Raw genomic sequence first — 22,680 nt, forward strand, 5'->3', positions numbered from 1 at the left:
ATTTAGAGCCTTGTACAGCATGGGCACGAGCCAGTCAAACCAGATATTGACTTGTATGTTGTTTTAGTGTATTCCGGGTGAAGATTAGCCCTTTTTGGTACAGTGAACCCTAATTCCAATTTATTGGAATTGAAAGGAAAGAAATAAAAAAAATACCTGATGAAATCTAAAAATAAAATGCATCAGCTGATTCTCCAGCCAAGGAATTGGCCTTCAATTCTTTATTCTGTTATTTCCTGTTTGAAATGGTTTTCTCATTGAATCGGACTTTCATCCTGCTCTCTTTCCGAGATGTGGCAAGTTGACAAGACCAGGCCCCAGAAGTGGAAAAAGAGATATCACAGAGCAGCTGCGGTACCAAACTTCAGTGTGCATGGGGGTCATCTAGAGCACTTGTTAGGGACAGGGACTGCCGGACCAATCCCCTTGGTCTTTTTCTCTGGTTCCTGGCACAGAGTTCCTAAAATTCCTAGAACTCAGAATTCCCCCAGGGATAGAGTATCTTTTGTTATTCTGATGAATAAACACATCAGAGCTTAATGAGGGGCGGAATGGGACTGGTCGTCATGATGACTTGGTGGGCAGAAGGCTGGAAATTTCAGCACTGCCCCCCCCCCCCAACCAAACCTCTGAGAAGTTTGGGCGGGGAGGGGGGTGGCAAGCTGGACATAATTGTCTATAAAAACTCTAGAACAAGATTTGATGAGCTTCTGAATTGGTGAACTCATCCCCAAGCTGTAAGGGTGGCACACCCCAGCTCCACGGGGGACAGAAGCTCTGTGCATGGGATGCTCTAAGACCTCACCCTGTACACCTTTTCGTCTGGTTTATCATCCTGTATCTGTTATAATATCCTATATAATAAACTGGTAAAGTAAATTAAATTATCACATATAATAAACTGGTAAAGTTTCCCTGAACTTTGTGAGCCACCTAGCAAATGACCAAACCCAAGGAGGGAGGGGTGTGGGAACCCTGATTTATAGCTTGTGTGTCAGAAGCATAGGTGACAACCTGGACTGCTGATTGGTGTCCAAAGTGGGGGCAGTCTGTGTCTTGTGGGATGGAGCCCTCACCTTGTGGAATCCGACACTATCTCTAGGTAGATGTGATGTGGAGGAACTTTGCAAAAGAAATACAGAAAAAATTAAACTTCCTTAAACTAACAGCCCATTGACAAGTACTCAATGGGCAGAATGACCTTCCTCCAGGAACTCAACTGCCTCAATGTGAATACTTTGCTAGAGGCAACGGCAACCTTAGCTTGACATTAGCCTGACCTCCAGGATCCTAGAAGTCTTCTTTAACATATGAAAATCTCTTTGGAAACTTCCATTATCTCTACCCCCCTAGGATACATGTTGGCAATCATCCCCCAAGCACATGGCCCACTGATATCCATCTGAAGGGTCTCATGACTAAGGTTTTACTAGACAGTAGTAAACGACCTTATGCAAACAGCCCCTCAAGGTTCTGGAAACCTTGCTTCCAAATTCCTCAGAGACTCAGGCTATCCCTAACCTCTTTGCAACTTGAAAGTATATAACCCCTCACAACCCCAGTGCAGCTCTTTCTGCCCACAGTCCTGTCCCCGTGCTTTAATAAAACCACCTCTTTTGCACCGAAGACGTCCCGAGAATTCTTTCTCGACCATCTGCTCTTTAACCCCAACGTTTCACATCAGATGGTGTCAGAAGTGAGTTAAGCTTATAGGACACACAGCCTGTGGTTGCTCAGAGCTGAATTATTTGGTGGTGATGGAAAATACACCAGAGGTGGGGCCTGAGAATTTGCATTTCTTTCCTTTTTTTTTTTTTTAAGTAATCTCTGCACCCAACATGGGGCTTGAACTCAAGACCCCAAAATTAAGAGCCACATGTCCTACTGACTGAGCCAGACAGGCGCCCCTTGCCCCCAAGAATTTGCATTGCTAACATATTCCAAACTGATGCTGATACTGATCCAGGCACACACTTTGAGAACCACTGTAATAAATAATCTGGATCATGTGACACATAGTTTTCTGATGGCTCTTCAGATTATTCTTCTCCACTATACAGTTTCTACTGGTGCTGTTTGCTGCTTGTGAGACAAGGAGAGATTACAAATCAACTAAAAAACGTTTGTTTGCCCTAAATATTAAGCACCCTTCTCAAAACTTTTAACTTTCAGGCCTTATCTTGTGTCCACCTTGTGAGGAATCCTGGGAAGACAGTTGTGGGAAAGTCCTGGGTTCTTTCCTAAACTTTCTAAAGCACTTTATTCCATTTCCAAAAGCAATAATTGTATATATTTTCTGGATTCAAACTGCAAAGCCTTATAAAACGAATTAATGCATTTGCAGTTACAAAGACATATTGGAATGATTTACTTCCTAATTGGAGACGGTCTTGTTTCCATAGTCTGTCAGAGACAATGAGTCAGGCAAGACACCAAATAAATTTTAGTGCTTAAGTCTGTGCTGTTACAACACCAGATGGACTTATGTCAAAGCAAGATATACAGAAATCCGAAGGCTTCTTTTTATTGGGAAAAGAATCTACCATTCTGATATGACTGGGTTTAACCCCACATTTATAGTTAAGGTTGAACATCCTAGGAAACTTAAGAAAACTGAAGAAAAAAACTCATAAATTTAACTGAATCATAAACCCTTCGGGAGCTTTCCCTTTCAAAGTCAGCTCCCAGCCAGAGGAGACTAAGAAGGTAATGAGTTCTCCACCTGACCCGGATCACTGCCATCTTGGAAAATGGATTCCGTTGCTACATCTTGGCCCATGACCTAGGCTACCTGGATTAGGACATGTTCTTAGCAGTATTCCAGTTGGACTTCCTGGCATCAGATTCAGTTACTTCTAAAATATTGCCTTAAATTGTCATCCCCTCCTAAACAACTCATGTGGTCGTTGGCACTTAGAAAGGCAGTCCTGAACTTGGTCAAAGTAGTGGCATGCCGGTGAACCAGGTATGGGAGTGACCTTGGCACTAATGCACCTTCAGTTACTCTAGGACAGGTAGCTAAGGCACTTTTGTACTGGAAACGATACTTTTCCCAAGTCCTTCCCCCATAACTGGACCTGAGATGATGAGATTTTCTCCTTTTCTAGTAAGAGCTTTCAAATACAGCCACTATGGTCACTTTAGTCTGGATGTATCTGCCCAAATGTGATTATTAGCTAGTTCCCTTTATATACATATAAAAGCATCTGTTTGCATGTTTAAAACAAACTCACTCTGGTAGTGTGAGCTTCCCCTGCTGAGCAGAACACTTATAAATATGTGGCTGCAGGGGGAAACAAATATTTCTCACTGTAAATGGAACAAAAAGAGGAAAAATGATGTGGAAATTTTACTGCTGCTGCCTGTGTATTCTATTTTTATCCAGGCAAGACAAGTTTATGACATACATAGAGCCAGATTCAAGGTTGGGTTTGAATTGGCATGATCTGGATGGAGGCACTTTGCTGGTGTCTAAAAGTCGAATCTGTATCAACTAGCTCGGATATCTGGAAACGTTTACGTGAAGTTTTTGATGCTTAAATTTTTTGTTTAATGTTTATTTTTTTATTTTTATTTATTTTTTTATTTTTGGGACAGAGAGAGACAGAGCATGAACAGGGGAGGGGCAGGGAGAGAGGGAGACACAGAATCGGAAACAGGCTCCAGGCTCTGAGCCATCAGCCCAGAGCCTGACGCGGGGCTCGAACTCACGGACCGCGAGATCGTGACCTGACTGAAGTCGGACGCTTAACCGACTGCGCCACCCAGGCGCCCCATGTTTAATGTTTATTTTTGAGAGAGACAGAGCGTGAGTGGGGAAGGGGAAGAGAGAGAGAGAGAGAGAGGGAGGGAGACACAGAATCTGAAGCAGGCTCCAGGCTCTGAGCTGTCAGCACAGAGCCCGATGCGTCGCTTGAACTTGAGAACAGCTAGGCTCAAGTCGGATGCCCAACGGACCAAGCCACCCAGGTGCCCCTGAAGTTCTTGACACTTACAGCACACTACTATCGCATTGCTGATGTCAATATTCAGAAAAAATAGGATTACGCATGGAACCAGTTTTTGGAATCTTTTCACTAGAGGAAGGTGCTCTGCTGCTCTTATAAGGAAATTTGAAATAATAATATCTATAAATCTGAGGACTGGTTTCCATTAGGATCCATACCCGGCCAACTCTTCTAAAATTCTTCAATTCGTAGTCAGGAAGTTCTCTCTACCATACCTTTCAGTTGGCAATATCAAGACAAAGAGATGCTTTTTTTGAAAGGGTCTACCTGGGCCTGTCTGATTAAACAACTTAGCTGCCATGATATCCATTCAAACTACAAGATCCTTTTTTTTTTTTTTTTTAAAGTCACATACTTGTTTTAAGTACTTTTTGTAGATCCTGGCGCGCATGCTTGCATCATTTGAGTACTGAATGTGAAAGAAACTTGTTGAAGTGGTACACCATGAGTGCCACATCAGTGTGGTGTGTACGCGTGTAAAGAGAGAGAGTTCTACACCTGTATCTACATCTGTACGTATGTCAAGAGAGAGTTACTATGAGGAATTAGCTCAGAGTTATGGAGGTTGAGAAGTCGTACGATCTACCAACTGCAAGCTAGAGACCCAGGAAAGCCAATGATAGAATTCCAGCCTGTGTCTGAAGGCCTGAGAACCAGGTGAGCCAATAGCATAAGTCCCAGTCCAAGGGCAGGAGGAGACCAGCGTCCTGGCTCAGCAAGCACACAGGAGGAAAAAGCTGAGTTCTTCCTTCTCCTTTTGTTCTATTCAGGCTGTCAGTGGGTTGGATGGTGTCCTTCCACACTGAGGAGGGCAATCAGCTTTGCGGAGCCCAATTCAAATGCAAATTTCATCTGGCAACATCCTCACAGAGAGACCCAGAAAAAAATGTTTAACCTGGGCACCCCGTGGCACAGACCAGTTGACACATGACATTAACCATCCTACCGTCCTTCAAAATAAAGTGAAATAAAGTGATTTCCAGATAAACAGAGCTTGAGGGAATTGATATTACACCTGTGTCACACTGATACTAAAAAGAGTCCTTCAAGCTGGAAAGAAATGACACCAGACCAAATCCGAAAGAGGGAATGAAGATCATAAAAAGTGATAAATTTGCAAATAAATCTAAGTAATTGTATAAAACCTTTTTTTTTCTTCTCAGTTGACTTAAAAGACATAAGATTATTTAAAGCAATAATTAACATTGTGTTGTTGGGTTTAGAGAATATTTAGATGTAATAGCATATTTATATGCTATATCTATACATGTAATGAACTATGTAAGTATATAAAAGATAAGCATTTTAAATATAAGCATTATAAATAACATCAAAACATGTACAAATGTAAGGAGGGAGAAGGAAATAGAAAGTCTAATAAAGTTCCTGGGTGTCTTATCAGAATTACATGAGTGTTAATCTGAAGGAGACTGATCAGTTAAGATGTATATTGTAATCTCTACAGCAACGACTACGAAGACCATTCAAAATGTATAATTACAAAATCAACAGAGGAATTTAAATGGCGTACTAAAAGTTTTGCTTAACATACAAGAAGGCAATAAGGAGAAAGAGTAACAAGAAAGTTTTAGATATACAGAAAACAGAAAACTACCAGGTGTAAATCCAACCCTATTGATAATTACATTAAATGTGAATGAACTAAACACTCCAATAAAATGCAGATTTTGTCAGAATAAAAGTGCAAGTTCCAACTATGACCTGACTACACAATTTATAGTCTATATTAGCAAGAATATAGAAGACTTGAACAACACTATTAACCAACCTATTAACCAGCTCAACCTAACATTTTATAGAACACTCTACCCTTACAATAGCAGGAAACACATTATTTCAAGCATACGTGGAAAATTCTCCAGCATAGTTCACATGCTGGTCCTAAAACAAGTCTCAATAAATTAAAAAATATTTCAATCATTCAACGTGTACCTGACTATGATGGAAAAATTAGAAATCAATAGAAAGGAACTTGGAAAATCCCCAAAACTATGGAAATTCAGCAACATACTTCTAGATAACCCATGTGTCAAATAACTCATAATGGGAATTTAAAAATATTTTGAACTTAATGGAAATAAAAACATCAAAACGTATGGGATATATGTAGAGCGGTGCTTAGAGGAAATTTGCAACTGTAAGTACCTCTATAAAAAGGAAGTTCTCAAATCAATAATCTAAGCTTCTGTTTTAATAATCTAGAAAAAGAAAAGTAAAGTAAATCTAAAGGAAGCATGAGGAAGGATATATTCAAGATCTGACTGGAAATCAATGAAATAGAAAGCAGAACCGCAGTAGAAAAAAACCAATAGACACAAAAGTTGGTTCTTTGAAAAGCTCAACAGAACTGATAAAGTTCAGGGGCGCTTGGGTGGCTCAGTCGGTTAAGCGGCCGACTTCGGCTCAGGTCATGATCTTGCGGTCTGTGAGTTCGAGCCCCACGTCGGGCTCTGTGCTGACAGCTCAGAGCCTGGAGCCTGTTTCAGATTCTGTGTCTCCCTCACTCTGACCCTCTCCCATTCATGATCTGTCTCTCTTTGTCTCAAAAATAAATAAACGTTAAAAAAATTAAAAAAAAAAGAACTGATAAACTTCAGTTAGACTGATCGAGAAAAAAGAAAAGACAACAATTACCAAAACCAGGAATAAAAAAAAGAATCATCAATGCCAATCCTACAAAAATAATAAGGATTATAAGGGACTGTTATGGACAACTTTGTGCCAACATGAAATGGATAAATTCTTAGAAAGACACAAATTACCAAAATTGACTAAAAAATAAATAGAAAGGCTGAATAGACCTAAACAAGCCAAGATATTAAACTTATAATTAAAAATCTTCCTGCAAAGAAAAGCTCAAGCCCAGGTGGCTTTGGATTCTATCAAGTATCTGAAGAAAAAAATGCCAGTCCCACATAAACTCTTTCAGCAAATAGAGGAGGAGGGAACATTTTCCAAGTCTATTGGGAGTCTAGTATAACCCTAATAACAAGCCAGACAAAGACATGAAAAGAAACTACAGATCACCATCCCTAATTAACACAGTCACAGAAATCCTTAACAAAATGTTAGCAAATCAAACCCAACAATCTGTAAAAAAGATTATATACCATGACCAGGTGTGATTTATCTCAGGGATGCAAGGTTGATTAAACATTCAAAAATCAATTTATGTAATACATCATGCTAATAGAATAAAGGACAAAACCTACACAATCGTCTTAATAGAAACAGGAAAGGCATTTGACAATAGTCAAAAGCCATTCATGATAAAAAAAAAAAAAAAAACTCTCAACAAAATAGAAATAATAAGGAACTTCCTCAATCTTATAAAACAAGCATCTACAAAAACAGCTGCAGTTAACATTCTTTTTTTTTTCTTTTTTTTTTTTTTTTTTAAAGTAGGCTCCATGCTGGGCAGCATGGAGCCCAGCAAGGGGCTTAAACTCAAACCCTGAGATCAAATACCTGAGCTGAGATCAAGAATCAGACACTCAACTGACTGAGCCATCCAGGCACTTCTTTTTTTTTTTTTTTTTAATGTTTATTTATTTTCGAGAGAGAGAGACAGAGTGTGAGCAGGGGAGAGGCAGAGAGAGATGAGGGCATAGAATCCGAAGCAGGCTCTGAGCTGTCAGCACAGAACCTGACGTGGGGCTCGAACCCACAAACCATGAGATCATAACCTGAGCACAAGTCAGACGCTTAACGGACTGAGCCACCCAGGCACCCCTCTTGTTTTGTTTTGTTTTTAACGTTTATTTATTTTTGAGACAGAGAGAGACAGAGCATGAACGGGAGAGGGTCAGAGAGAGGGAGACACAGAATCCGAAGTAGGCTCCAGGCTCCAAGCTGTCAGCACAGAGCCCGACGTGGGGCTTGAACTCACGGACCGCCAGATCCTGACCTGAGCCAAAGTCGGATGCTTAACCGACTGAGCCATCCAGGCGCCCCCATCTTGTTTTTTTTTTAATTCCAGTATAGTTACAGTGTTATATTAGATTCAGGTGTAAATATAGTGAATCAACAATATTGTTAAGCACTCATCATGATACATTGTTAAGCGCTCATCATGATAAGTGTGCTCTTAATCCCCATCACCTATTTCACCCATCCCCCTCACCCACCTCCCCTCTGGTAAGCATCAATTTGTTCTCTAAAGTTAAGAGTCTGTTTTTCAGTTTGTTTCTTTTTTTGTTTGTTCGTTTTGTTTCTTAACTTCCACACAGGAGTGAAAGCATATGGTATTTGTATTTCTCTGACTTCTTTCACTTAGCATTATATCCTCTAGATCCATCCATGCTGTTACAAATGGCAAGATTTCATTCTTTTTTATGGCTGAGTAATATTCCGTTGTGTATAGACACCACCTCTTCTTTACCCACTCATCTATTGATGGACACTTGGGTTTCTTCCATAATTTGACTACTGTAAATAATGCTGCAATAAACAAGGAGCGTATATATCTTTTTGAATCAGTGTTTTCACATGCATTGGGTAAATACCCAGTAGTGGAATTGCTGGATCATAGGGTAGTTCCATTTTTAATTTTTTGACGAACCTCCATACTGTTAAGAAAACAATTCTTTTCACACTAGTATCAAAGTGAATAAAATGCACAAGAATAAACTTCATAAAAGACAAGTATACTAAAAAATAGAAAACACTGCTGAGATAAAGAAAAGCTTAAATAAGTGGGAAACAGTCCATGTTCTTGGATTGGAAGACTTGATCTTAACAGGTGGCAATTATCCCCCAAATCATCTGTGGTTTCTTTTTTTTTTTTTTTAATTTTTTTTTCAACGTTTATTTATTTTTGGGACAGAGAGAGACAGAGCATGAACGGGGGAGGGGCAGAGAGAGAGGGAGACACAGAATCGGAAACAGGCTCCAGGCTCTGAGCCATCAGCCCAGAGCCCGACGCGGGGCTCGAACTCACAGACCGCGAGATCGTGACCTGGCTGAAGTCGGACGCTTAACCAACTGTGCCACCCAGGCGCCCCTCATCTGTGGTTTCAATGGAATGCTTATCTAAAGTCCAGCAAGCATTCTAATAGAAATTGAGAAGCTGTTCCCAAGATGTATATGGAATGCAAAGAACCTGAATTAGCCCAAACACTTTTGAAAAGTAAGAACAATATAAAATTTCGTATACCTGCTTCTTAAACTTACTATAAAGGTACAGCTTGGGTGGTTTTAGTGTAAGGATACACATAGATATCAATGAAGCAGAATTGAGAGTCAAAATTAAGAAATAAATTCTTATATTTATGGCTAATTCATTTTCAACAAAAGTGCCCAGACATCTGAGTGGGGGAAAGAATAGTCTTTTCAACAACAAATGGTCCTGAGGCAAAAGAAAAAAAAATACCCTTAATCTACAGGACACAAAAATCAACTTCAAATAGATCAGAGACCTAAATATAAGATCCAAAATACATCGAAGAAAACCTTTGTGACCTTGGATTAAGCAAGCATTTCTTACATGTGATATTCAAACCATGATCCATAACAGAACAACTTGATCAAATAGACGTCAAAACCGAAAACTCCCAAAAGAAAGCTTAAAAAAATTAAAAGTCAAACCACAAACTGAGAAAAATATTTGCAAATCACTTAGCTGATAAAGGACTTGATCCAGAGCATGTAACTCAATAAGATAAATAATACAATTAAATAATAGGCAGTAGATTTGAATACCCATTTTACCAAAGAAGATATGTGAATGGTTACCAAGCACAAGAAGAGATGCTCAACACCTTAAGGAAATGCAAATTAAAACTATGATAAGAAACTACTACACGCCTATTAGAATGTTTTACCTAAAAAAAACAAAAACAAACAAACAAAAATAGGACAGCTGGATGGCTCAGTTGGTTGAGCATCTGACTCTTGATTTTGGCTCAGGTCATGATCCCAGGGTTGTGGAATTGAGCCCCATATTGGGCTCTGAGCTGAGCATGGAAACTGCTTGGGATTCTTTCTCTCTCCCCCTCTGCTTCTCTCCCTGCCCAAACTCTATCTCTCTAAAAAGAGAAAAAAAATATTTAATTTAAAATATGTAAATACATATAATAAAAATTTATATATATAAGAATATATTTTCAAAAAAATTAAATACATAAAAAGAAAACAATATATCAAGTGTTGGTGAGGATATGAATAAGCTATAACCTCATACCTTGCTAATGGGAATATAAAATGGTATAGTAACTTTGGAAAATATTTTGGCAATTTCTTAAAAAGTTAGGTGTAAATTTACATGTAATGGAGCAATTCTTCTCTTACATATCTATCCATGATAAATGTAAATTTATGTCCACGCAAATATTTCTAAGTGAATCTTCATAGCTACATAATTCAAAACAGACAAAACTAGAAATAATCTAAAAAAATTTTTTTAATGTTTTTATTTATTTTTGAGACAGAGAGAGACAGAGCATGAGCAGGGGAGGGACAGAGAGAGAGGGAGACACAGAATCTGAAGCAGGCTCCAGGCTCTGAGCTGTCAGCACAGAGCCCGATGCAGGGCTCGAACTCACAGACTGTGAGATCATGACCTGAGCTGAAGTTGGATGCCCAAATGACTGAGCCACTCAGGCGCCCCAGAAATAATCTAAATATCACCCAACTGCTGATGGATAAACATGTAGTATATTCATATATTATTCAGCAGTAAAAGGGAATGAGCTATTAATAAATGCTGCAACCCGCACAACGAAAAGTTAACAGACATTGTTCAAAGTTAAGTTAATATAAGAAAATATCTGTATATTATTTAGAGGTATAACAATAATATTTGGGTAGTCAAACTTGGGTGTGAAGGGGAAGATGTGCAGAGAGATGCAGAATAGAATTGTACTTATTTCCTTATTTTTCAGAGTAGGAATATAAATCCAATATAAATCTCACTGTAAAGTGAAAGAAGATTTAGTGTATTGGATCAATACCCAAAATCTTGGGATTAGTTTTGCTAGTGTAACAATAATCACGTTAGATCCGAAAGTCAAACATTTTTTAAGCTTATTTATTTATTTTAAGACAGACAGAGAGAGCGTGAGTGGGAGAGGAGGGGGGGGGGGGAGGGGAGAGAATCCCAAGCAGGTTCTGCACTGTCAGCATAGAGCCCCATGAGAGGCTCTAACTCACAATTGTTGAGTTCACGATCTGAACCGACTGAGCTACCCAGGTGCCCCAGAAAGCCAAACAGTTTATAAATTAAGTAACTAGAGAAGTTCAAAAATAAAAGGATAGGAAGGCCAATTAAATAAAGGAAAAGCAGAGACTTTAATATCAGACAATGGCAAATTAAAGACAAATTAAAGAACATTAAATGAGATAACCATGCCATGCCACATTCATGAGTTAACAGTCATGCATATTTCACACTAAATAAAACATAAAAACAAAGAAAATATGGAGGAACCAACCACAAAGAGAGAGTAATAGAAGATCTTAATTCACCTTTTCACTACTCATGAAAGATAAAGAGATTTTAAAGTTAAGTAGAGTGTGTATTGTGGATATCTCCCCAGTAGTTCTTTTACCCCTTTTACCCCAAACCCCAATGAGCAGAAACAGTTGGACAAAGGGTAGAGGTGATGGAGGAAATGAGTCCTGTCTGGAGTTTGAGAGTAGGTGCTCATTGTTATAACCTAATCAGAACCATCTTGTCAGGCAAACCAGGTTTCAGCAAACCAGGCCTATGCAATCACTGCACAACATGTCCCTTGCTGGTGATTACTTAGGATTGGACGTGGGCAAATAATTCGATTTAGGCAAAAAAGTTGGAAAATTTGCTGGGGCCTCTGGGCAAAGTTCCCTCATTCTTAAAAAAAAAAAAAAAAAAAAAAAAAAAAGAAGAGATGATGTCATCTGCCTTTAGAATGCTATTGTGTGGGAATGTGAGTTCCGGAACTATCTAACCATCCTGCAAAGCACTGGCCTGATGCTGACAAGCAAGGGTTTTGCCAGAGAGAATCACGGGGAAATTATCTGGTGCTGTGGCCTCTGATAGGTAAACTTGAGGTTCACCTCTACTTCTGAACTTATGGTCAACTGAGCCAATGAATTTCATTATTGCTCAAGCCACTCTGAGGTGGGTTTTCTGTTACTTTAAGTCACACATGGCTAAGATAATTAATAATATAAATAAGATGATTAACAAGAGATGGCTAATTAAGATATAAAACCTGACACCTGAATGTCAAGCATACATCTTGTTTTCAAGTGCCCATGAAAATTTTCCACATACTAGGCCACAAAGAAAACATCAATTCAAAGTAAAAGGAGCAATCCCTATCAAAATAACACCAGCATTCTTCACAGAGCTAGAACAAACAATCCTAAAATTTGAATGGAACCACAAAAGACCCCCAAATAGCCAAAGCTATTGAAATCTTGAAAAAGAAAACCAAAGCTGGAGGCTTCACAATCCCAGACTTTAAGTTGTATTACAAAGCTGTAATCATCAAGACAATATGGTACTGGCACAAAAACAGACACTCAGATCAATGGAACAGAATAGAGAACCCAGAAATGGACCCACAAACGTATGGCCAACTAACCTTTGACAAAACAGGAAAGAATATCCAATGGAATAAAGACAGTCTCTTTAGCAAATTGTGTTGGGAAAACTGGACAGTGACAAGCAGAAAAATGAACCTGGACCACTTTCTTACACCATACCTAAAAATAAACTCAAAATGGATGAAAGACCTAACGTAAGACAGGAAGTCATCAAAATCCTAGAGGAGAGAGCAGGCAAAAACCTCTTTGACCTCAGCCACAGCAACTTCTTACTCAACATGTCTCCAAAGGTAAGGGAAACAAAAGCAAAAATGAATGTTGGGACCTCATCAAAATAAAAAGCTGCTGCACAGAGAAGGAAACAATCAACAAAACTAAAAGGCAACCAACAGAATGGGAAAAGATATTTGCAAATGACATCAGATAAAGGTTTAGTCTCCAAAATCTGTAAAGAATTTATCAAACTCAACACCCCAAAAACAAATAACCCAATGAAGAAATGGGCAAAAGACATGAACAGACACTTCTCCAAAGAAGACATCCAGATGGCCAACCAGCACATGAAAAAATGCTCAACATCACTCATCATCAGGGAAATATAAATCAAAACCACAATGAGATACCACCTCATGCCTGTCAGAATGACTAACATCAATAACCCAGGCAACAACAGATGTTGGCAAGGATGCGGAGAAAGAGGATCTCTTTTGCACTGCTGGTGGACATGCAAACAGGTGCAGCCACTCTGGAAAGCAGGATGGAGTTTCCTCAAAAAATTAAAAATAGAACTACCCTACAACCCAGCAATTGCACTACTAGGTATTTATCCAAGGGATACAGGTATGCTGTTTTGAAAGGACACATGCACCCCCATGTTTATAGCAGCACTATCAACAATAGCCAAAGTATAGAAAGAGCCCAAATGTCCATCGACAGATGAGTGGATACAGAAGATGTGGTATACATATACAATGGAGTATCACTCGGCAATCAAAAAGAAGGAAATCTTGCCATTTGCAAATATGTGGATGGAACTGGAGGGGATTATGCTAAGTGAAATTAATCAGTCAGAGAAAGACAAATATCACATGACTTCACTCATTTGAGGAATTTAAGAGACAACACAGATGAACACAAGGGAAGGGAAGCAATGATAATGTAAAAACAGGGAAGGGGACAAAACACAAAAGACTCTTAAATATGGAGAACAAACAGAGGGTTGCTGGAGGGGTTGTGGGAGGGGGGATGGGCTAAATGGGTAAAGGGGCACTAAGGAATCTACTCCTGAAATCATTGTTGCCCTATATGCTAACTTGGATGTAAATTTAAGAAACAAAAAAGTAAAAAGAGCAACATCCTGGCTTCCAATCATAGTACAAGAAAGCTAGAAATGATATCCGCTCTAGAAAATCCACAGTCCTGAATGCTAGCATAGGTGAATGACAAAGAACAAAAATAAAGTTCATAGAAGTACTGCTCACAGTGCCAAAAGGCAGAAATAACCCATATGTCTATCGACCAATGAGTAGGTAAGAAAATGTGGTCATAGCCACACAACGGATAAAAAGTAGATTAGTAGTACCAGTGGCTGGGGAGACCGATAAATGGGAATACACTGCTAATGGATAGGGGGCTTCTTTGGGGGATGTTCTAGAACCAGTGGCGACGGTTGCACAACTTTGTGAATACACTAAAAACCACCGAATCACACACTTCAAAAGACTGACTTTTAGGTTTGTGAATTATATTTCAACATAAAAAGTGACCGACTTCTGCCACATTTCACTGGTCACAGAGACCAACTCTCATACAATGTGGGAAGGGACACAGGACATGAATACCAGGAGGAAGGGAACATGTGGGGACTGGCTTGGAGGCTAGCGACCACGCAGATCTCCAGAAAGGTGCGTCCTGTTACACTCTACACCTGCTTGCACGTCAACTGGATGCACCACTAATTCACCAACACTAACATCTGTGCACTCGTCCCCTTTCATTGGCCAGTCCCGACAGCATCTCACGGCTCCTTTTGTACCCTAAATGACGCTCCCTTTGAACAACAGTGATGTGGTTTGGAAATCAGTTTCTAACACACCATTATTTCTCACTGAGCTGTCTGCTCTCATGTCTAAAATTTCCGTTTTGAGGGGCCCCTAGGTTGCTCAGTCGGGTAAGTGTCTGACTCTTGATTTCGGCTCAGACCATGATCTGACAGTTCATGGGTTTGACCCCACATCGGGCTCTGTGCTGACAGTGTGAAGGCTGCCTGGGATTCTCTCTCTCTCTCTCTCTCTCTGCCCCTCCCCTGCTTGCACGCATGCTCTCTCCCAAAATAATAAACTTAAAAATATAAGATTCTCTCTCTCTCTCTAAAAAAAAAAAAAAGACTTTCCACTTTTGAGAATCTCAACTATATTAAATATAGATTCATTATCTCCAATCCTCATAGAAATCCTGCAGAGATGCATATTATTGATGAAAAAGCTGAGGCTTGAAAAGGTGACATAATTTGCCCAGGGTTTTGCGGCTAGGGAGGGCCAGAGCAAGGATTCTAGACCATATAATAACACCACCACCACAGTTCACATATGTTGAATATTTACAGTGGGAGGCATTCTTCCATATGCTTTCCATGAATTATCTCATTTAATCATCTCAACAACCTGATGACGTAGGTATTAGTATTAATATTGTACAAGTGAGACCCTGAGGCGCAGAGAGGTTAACTCACCCACGGTTACAAAAGTAATGAGTGACAGAGCAGAGACTAAAGCCTCCTAGTTTCGTTCAACTCTTGGTGCACTTTTCTTTATACTACACCACTTCTCAGAGTAGAGTCTTTTAGACCGAACTCCACCAAAAGGGTGTCCTCACAAACCACCTTGTCTCAAAAAAGATTTCCAGTTCCCAAAGTGGGGGGGGGGGGCGCTGTGGTACAAGTTAGTGCATTTGCTGCAAAGTTCCCACTTGAGCCTTCTTCGTTTTGCACCCTGGGAATGCTGGACCGCAGTACGCATTTAGGGTCATCTTTTGGAAGGACTCAACTCTATCAGCAAACGCAACTCACACACAAAAATCTGAATTTCTCGGAGCAAAGGGAAACAGCTGAGCTTTCTGCACAGTCACAATGGGAAGAGAGCCCCCTTAAGAAGTGTCCCACCAGCTAAGAACTAGATTGAAACAGATGTACACGAACAAGGTTCATGACAACGATGCTTCCAGACCACCCACTTGCACAGCCCTTTCCAAGTTCCCAGGAAGAGGACCAGCACTCGGTGGTCATGTTTCCGTAAAATTTGCACAGTGCAATATCTATTCGTTTTTTAATGTTTATTTATCTGAGAGAGACAGACAGAGACAGAACATGAGCAGGGGAAGGGCAGAGAGAGAGGGAGACGCAGAATCCGAGGCAGGCTCTAGTCCCCGAGCTGCCAGCACAGAGCCCGACATGGGGCTCAAACCCACGAACTGTGAGATCATGACCTGAGCTGAAGTCAGACACTTAATTGACTGAGCCCCCCAGGCGCCCTGTGTGAGATCTATTGTAACCATAGTCTGTTAAAGTTGCTATTCTTTCTCCAACTTTCCCTAGGTCACAGGCCTCCTCAGATCCAGTCCCACTGGGTCGCCTTAGTACGACTTGAATCTGGCTAAGGCAGAGTGGAGCTGAAGAAGCAATTTGGGGTTAACAGATGATCTTCATGTGATTTGCAGTCATTTCTGTAGAATTAAGTTATTCCTAGGCGTTCTGGTGCTGGAACGGCTTCGGAGAACACTGGTGATCTCATGGAGCCTACTCTCCCAGCATCACGGTCCTATTGCAACAAGACTGCCTGCCTGGCACCAAAATGACGTGAGTCGTGGTAGCAGAATTGGGCTTGGAATGCACAGAAGCAGAAGCCAGTCCCCAGACAGTCCTTGCCGTTGTTATAATGTGCACTCACAAGCCGAGGATTTAGTTCTCATAGATGCCTAGTCAAAACAGAAGTACTCTTTCAGCAGGAATATATTCAACAATGCAGCATATCCAATCCTAAACACCATACGTCCTTATGGGAATATTTCCAGGGCATGAACTTACAACCACAGGCGATAACTTCTGTGGATGAAGTTGTGCCTTTGATGCATCTCTATAAGCAATCAAAAGACACAAATACATATAAATAAGAATATATATAATTTGAAAATATATATAAAACCATAGAAAAGAGTGAAAACATTTTTGTCTCCTCTCGATAGAAAATGATATTGCAACATCACTGCCATAGCAACAGATGATCCATGAGTATGCAGGCAAAATCTGTGTGGAAAAATATAGAGGTTTGTGAGACAAAAAAATTAATAAAAAATATTGGATTAGATGTGTGATGTTTGTGGTATTCATCAGCTTTTTTAAAAAACGTGTTTTTTAAAATTTTTTAAATGTTTATTTTTGAGAGAGAGAGAGAGAGAGAGAGAGAGAGAGAGACAGAGTGCAAGAAGGGGAGGGGCAGAGAGAGAGGGAGACACAGAATCCGAAGCAGGCTCCAGGCTCTGAGCTGTCAGCACAGAGACCTAAGTGGGGCTCAAACTCACAAACTGTGAGATCATGACCTGAGCTGAAGTCGGACGCTCAACCGACTGAGCCACCCAGGCGCCCCTATTATTTCTTTTGAGAGAGAAAAAGAACACGTGCAAATGAAAGCGGGGCAGAGAGAGAGAGAGAGAGAGAGAGAGAGAGAGAATATTCCAGTGCAGAACCTGATGTGGGGCTCAAACCCATGAACCATGAGATCATGACCTGAGCCGAAACCAAGAGCCAGACCCTTAACTGACTGAGCCACCCAGGAGTCCCCTCATCAGCTTTTTACAATCTGTTAATTTGCTACGAGTATTTTATAGTTTTAAATAAATGTCCTCATCCCTGCCTAACTTTGTAAAATCTGGATTCTCCTGCTCACAAAAGACCTCCAAAATTATATACACTTCAGGCCCCACAAGACCTAGAAAGGCCCTTGATTAGGGATGCTATCTCTGATAACTAAGGCAGATGGATGGCAGAAATAAAATCTATGTAAACCTTCAGCTTCTTTAATAATTACAGATATTTCTGAATTTGAGTTTTAGTTCTATGAATTTCCTTTACGACTGTTTTGTCGAAGCATAGTTTGCATCCAGTAACATGCGGAGATCTTAATTACACATTTCAGCAACTGTTGACAAATGCATGTAGGAGACAACAGAAAATATACATGTTGGTCTCTGCCTCCCGTTCCTGGCACAGGGCTCCTAAAATCCTTGTAAATTCCTAAGCGATCGGAGAACCCGGAGCATCTTTTGTTCTGATGAGATGACGCTGGTGGGCGCCTGGATGGGGGCCAGTCACCGAAAAGACCAAGCCATGACTGGAAGCTTGGGATTTTCATCCCCGCCCTTCATCCTCCATTGAGGGGAGAGGGGCTGGAAATGGAGTTAATACTTGATCGCGCCAACCTTAGCAAGCCTCCACAAAATTCTGACAGCACAACTACTGAGGACCTGCTTCTTGTGACCGGCATCTGAAGCGGGGTGGGTGCAGGTTTGCGGGGCTGAGCCCTTAGCCGGTGGGATCGAGCTCAACACCAGTTGGCGTTGCGGAGAATTGCTTGGTGTGGGGAAAATGCCCACATGTTTGGTGACCAGAAGGGTCAGAAGTGCAGTGATCTAGGCAAATGTGGCAGTGGTGTGAGAGGAAGATAGGACAAACTCAGGAGGGAAAGACCGGGTGTTACCCTACACAGGAGGAGAACTATGGATTCTTCTCACACAGGGTGAACCCATGAGACTAACACCCAAATGAAGCTACGAAACATTTTTTCACCCCCAAAATTCCCTTGCGTCACTTTGCAGTAAATCCCTCACTACCAGAGGAAACTGACATTCTGATTTATATCACCAGAGCATAGCTTGCTTTTTCTTTTTCTTAAAAATTTTTTAATGTTTTATTTATTTTTGAGAGAGAGAGAGAGAGCATGCTGGGGAGGGGCAGAGAGAGAGGGAGGCAGGGAATGTGAAGCAGGCTCCAGGCTCTGAGCCATCAGCACAGAGCCCGTCACGGGGCTCGACTCACGAACCGAGAGATCATGACCTGAGTGGAAGTCGGACGCTTCACCAACTGAGCCACCCAGGGGCCCCTCTTTTTCTTTTTCTTTTTTTAATTAATTTATTTTCAGAGAGAGCGCGCGAACGAGCTTGAGCGGGGGATGGGCAGAGAGAGGAGGAGAAAGTGAATCCCAAGCAGTCTCCACGCTGCCAGCGCAGAGCCGGATGTGACACTCAGACTCACCAACGAACTCCCCACCTGCGAGATCGTGACCTGAGCAGAAACCCAAGAGTCGGACGTTTAACTTGACGAAACGTCCAGGCACCTCCGTGTCAATCAGCATCTTCACTCAGGGTCTGTTTCTGAGATCACCCCTGCTGTGGCAAACGTCAGTATTCTCTTCCCTTTTATTGCCGGTCGCTTTTCCATGCTGTCTGCACCACAATTTATCCACTCTCCTGTCAAACATTTGGGTTATTCTCAGGCTTGGGACATTATGAATAAAGGTGCCATGAGAATTTGTCTGTAGTCATTGTGGGCAGATAGATTTTCATTTCTCTTGGGAAGGTACTCAGGTGTGGGATTGCTGGGTCCCTGGCAGGTGGCTATTTAACTCTCAAGAACTGCCCAAACTGGGTCGCCTGGGTGGCTCAGTCAGTTAAGTATCTGACTCTTGATCTCACCTCAGGTCATGATCTCACGGTTCGTGAGTTTGAGCCCCGTGTCGGGCTCTGTGTTGTTCGTGCTGATCTGTTTGGGATCCTCTCTCTCTCTCTCTCTCAAAATAAACATTAAAAAAAAAAAAAAAAGAACTGGGAGTTCTTCATTCAATACAGGAACTGCCAAAATGTTTGCCAAAGGGGTTGGACCATCACACACTTCCATCAGCAATTAGGGAGAACACCTACTGTTTGATCTGCTGATATTCTAATGGGTGTGGCATCTTGTTGTGGTTTGAGTTGACATTTAAAAAAAATTTTTAATTAAAAAAATTTTTTTTAGGGGCGCCTGGGTGGTTCAGTCAGTTGAGCGTCCAACTTCGGCTCAGGTCATGATCTCGTGGTTTGTGAGTTCGAGCCCCGCGTCGGGCTCTGTGCTGACAGCTCAGAGCCTGAAGCCTGTTTCAGATTCTGTGTCTCCCTCTCTCTGACCCTCCCCCGTTCATGTTCTGTCTCTCCCTGTCTCCAAAATAAATAAATGTTAAAAAAAATTTTTTTTAATTTTTTTTTAATTTTAATTTTTAAAAACATAATCTATTGTCAAATTGGCTAACATACAGTGTATACATTGTGCTCTTGGTTTTGGGGGTAGATTCCCGTGATTCATTGCGTCCATACCACACCCAGTGCTCATCCCAACAAGTGCCCTCCTCAATGCCCATCACCCACTTTCCCTCCCACCCCTCAACCCCCGTCCACCCTCAGTTCGTTCTCTGTATTTAAGAGTCTCTTATGGTTTGCCTCCCTCCCTCTCTCTTTGTAACTATTTTTTTCCCCTTCCCTTCCCCCATGGTCTTCTGTTAAGTTTCTCAAGTTCCACATGAGTGAAAACATATGATATCTGTCTTTCTCTGACTGGCTTATTTCACTTAGCATAATACCCTCCCGTCCCATTCACGTTCCTGCAAATGGCAGGATTTCATTCTTTCTCATTGCCGAGTAGTACTCCATTGTGTACATAAACCACATCTTCTTCATCCATTTGTCAGTTGATGGACATTTAGTCCATCAAGTTATGGACATTTCCATAATTTGGCTATTGTGAAAGTGCTGCTATAAACATTGGGGTACACGTGCCCCTATGCATCATCATCCCTGTACCCTTTGGATAAATTCCTAGCAATGCAATTCCTGGGTCATAGGGTAGTTCTATTTTTAATTTTTTGAGGAACCTCCACACTGTTTTCCAGAGCAGCTGCACCACTTTATACTCCCACCAACAGTGCCAGAGGATTCCCCTTTCTCCACATCCTCACCAGCATCTATAGTTTCCTGAGTTGTTAATTTTAGCCACTCTGACCGGTGTGAGGTGATATCTCAATGTGGTTTTGATTCCCATTTCCCTGATGAGGAGTGACGTTGAGCATCTTTTCATGTGTCTGTTGGCCATCTGGATGTCTTCTTTGGAAAAGTGTCTATTCATATCTTCTGCCCATTTCTTCACTGGATTATTTGTTTTTCAGGTGTTGAGTTTGGTAAGCTCTTTATAGGTTTTGGATGCTAACCCTTTATCCAATATATCATTTGCAAATATCTTCTCCCATTCTGTTGGTTGCCTTTTAGTTTTGTTGATTGTTTCCTTTGCAGTGCACAAGCTTTTTACCTTGATGAGGTCCCAATAGTTCATTTTTGTTTTTATTTCCCTTGCCTTTGAAGACGTGTCAAGCAAGAAATTGCTGTGGCTGAGATCAGAGAAGTTGTTGCCTGTTTTCTCCTCTTAGGGTTTTGATAGTTTCTTGTCTCACATTTAGGTCTTTCATCCATTTTGAGTTTATTTTTGTTTATGGTGTAAGACAGCGGTCCAGTTTCATTCTTCTGCATGTTGCTGTCCAGTTCTCCCAGCACCGTTTGCTAAAGAGACTGTCTTTTTCCCATTGGATATTCTTTCCTGCTTTGTCAAAGATTAGTTGGACACATATTTGTGGGTCAAATAATGGGTTCTCTATTCTATTCCATTGGTCTATGTGTCTATTTTTGTGCCAATACCATACTGTCTTGATGATTACAGCTTTGTAGTAGAGGATAAAGTTTGGGATTGTGATGTTTCCTGCTTTGGTTTTCTTTTTCAACATGAATTTGGCTCTTCGGGGTCTTTTGTGGTTCCATACAAATTTTAGGATTGTTTGTTCTAGCTCTGAGAAGAATGCCGGTGCAATTTTAATGTTTATTATTTATTTTTGAGAGAGAGAGAGAGAGCATGAGTGGGGGAGGGGCAGAGAGAGAGAGGGAGACACAGAATCTGAAGCAGGCTTCAGGCACTGAGCTGTCAGCACAGAACCCAACACGGGGTTCGAACTCCAAACCACGAGATCATGACCTGAGCGGAAGTCGGACGCTCAACCGACGGAGCCACCCAGGCAACCCTGAATTTACATTTTTTGAAGAATAGCAATGTTGAATGAATTTCTGTGTGCTAACCATTCCTAGATCTTCCTTTGTGAGGTGTCCCTCCAGATAATTTATCAATTTTTTAAAATGTATCCATTTTTATTGGGGTTGTTGGTTATTATCGAGTTGTAGAAGTTCTTTATAAACTCTGGATGTAGGAGTCCTTTTTAAACATATATACACATATATATACACATATGTATGTATATGTGTATATGTATATGTTTAACTTTTTAGTTTGGAATAAGTTTAGAGTACAAAAGTGTGGCAACCATGGTAGACTGAGTTCCCATAAACCTTTCGCTGGGCTTCCTCTAAAGTTAATATCTTACATTTTCCACAAATTTTTCTATCTTTGGCTCTCAGCGTTTGTGTTTATTTTACGAAGAGTTTGTTGGGCTTTTTGGCTGTATAGGTCAATGTTTTTCATCAAACTTGGGGAGCGTTCAGCCATCGTCTCTCCTTTCTCGCTCTCCTCTCCTTCCTACTATGTGTCTGTTGGTGTGCTTAACAGTGTCCCACTTGGCTCTGAGAGTCCGCCCACTTTTCATCATTTTTTTTTCTCTCGAATCTTCAGATTATACAATCTCTATAAATTTACCTTGGAAATTGTTGACTCTCTTTTGCCTGCTCAAATGTAATATTAAATCCCTCCAGTAAATTTTTTATTTCTGTTATAGTTATTTGCTTTGAGAGAGAGAGAGAGAGAGAATGAATGAATGAATGCGCAGGGGAGGGCCAGAGAGAGAGAGGGAGAGGGAGAGGATCCCAAGCAGGGTTCTGCACTGTCAGCACGGAGCCTCACACAGGGCTCGATGCAGGGCTTGAACTCAAGAACTGTGAGATCATGACCTGAGCTGAAATCAAGAGTCAGACACAATCCACTGAGCCACCCAGGTGCCCCTATTTCTGTTAATACTTTTCAACTCCAGAAATTCCTTTGGATTCTTTTTTT

Source organism: Leopardus geoffroyi, chromosome A2 (assembly GCF_018350155.1).
Source record: "Leopardus geoffroyi isolate Oge1 chromosome A2, O.geoffroyi_Oge1_pat1.0, whole genome shotgun sequence".
NCBI classification, from domain to species: Eukaryota; Metazoa; Chordata; class Mammalia; order Carnivora; family Felidae; genus Leopardus; species Leopardus geoffroyi.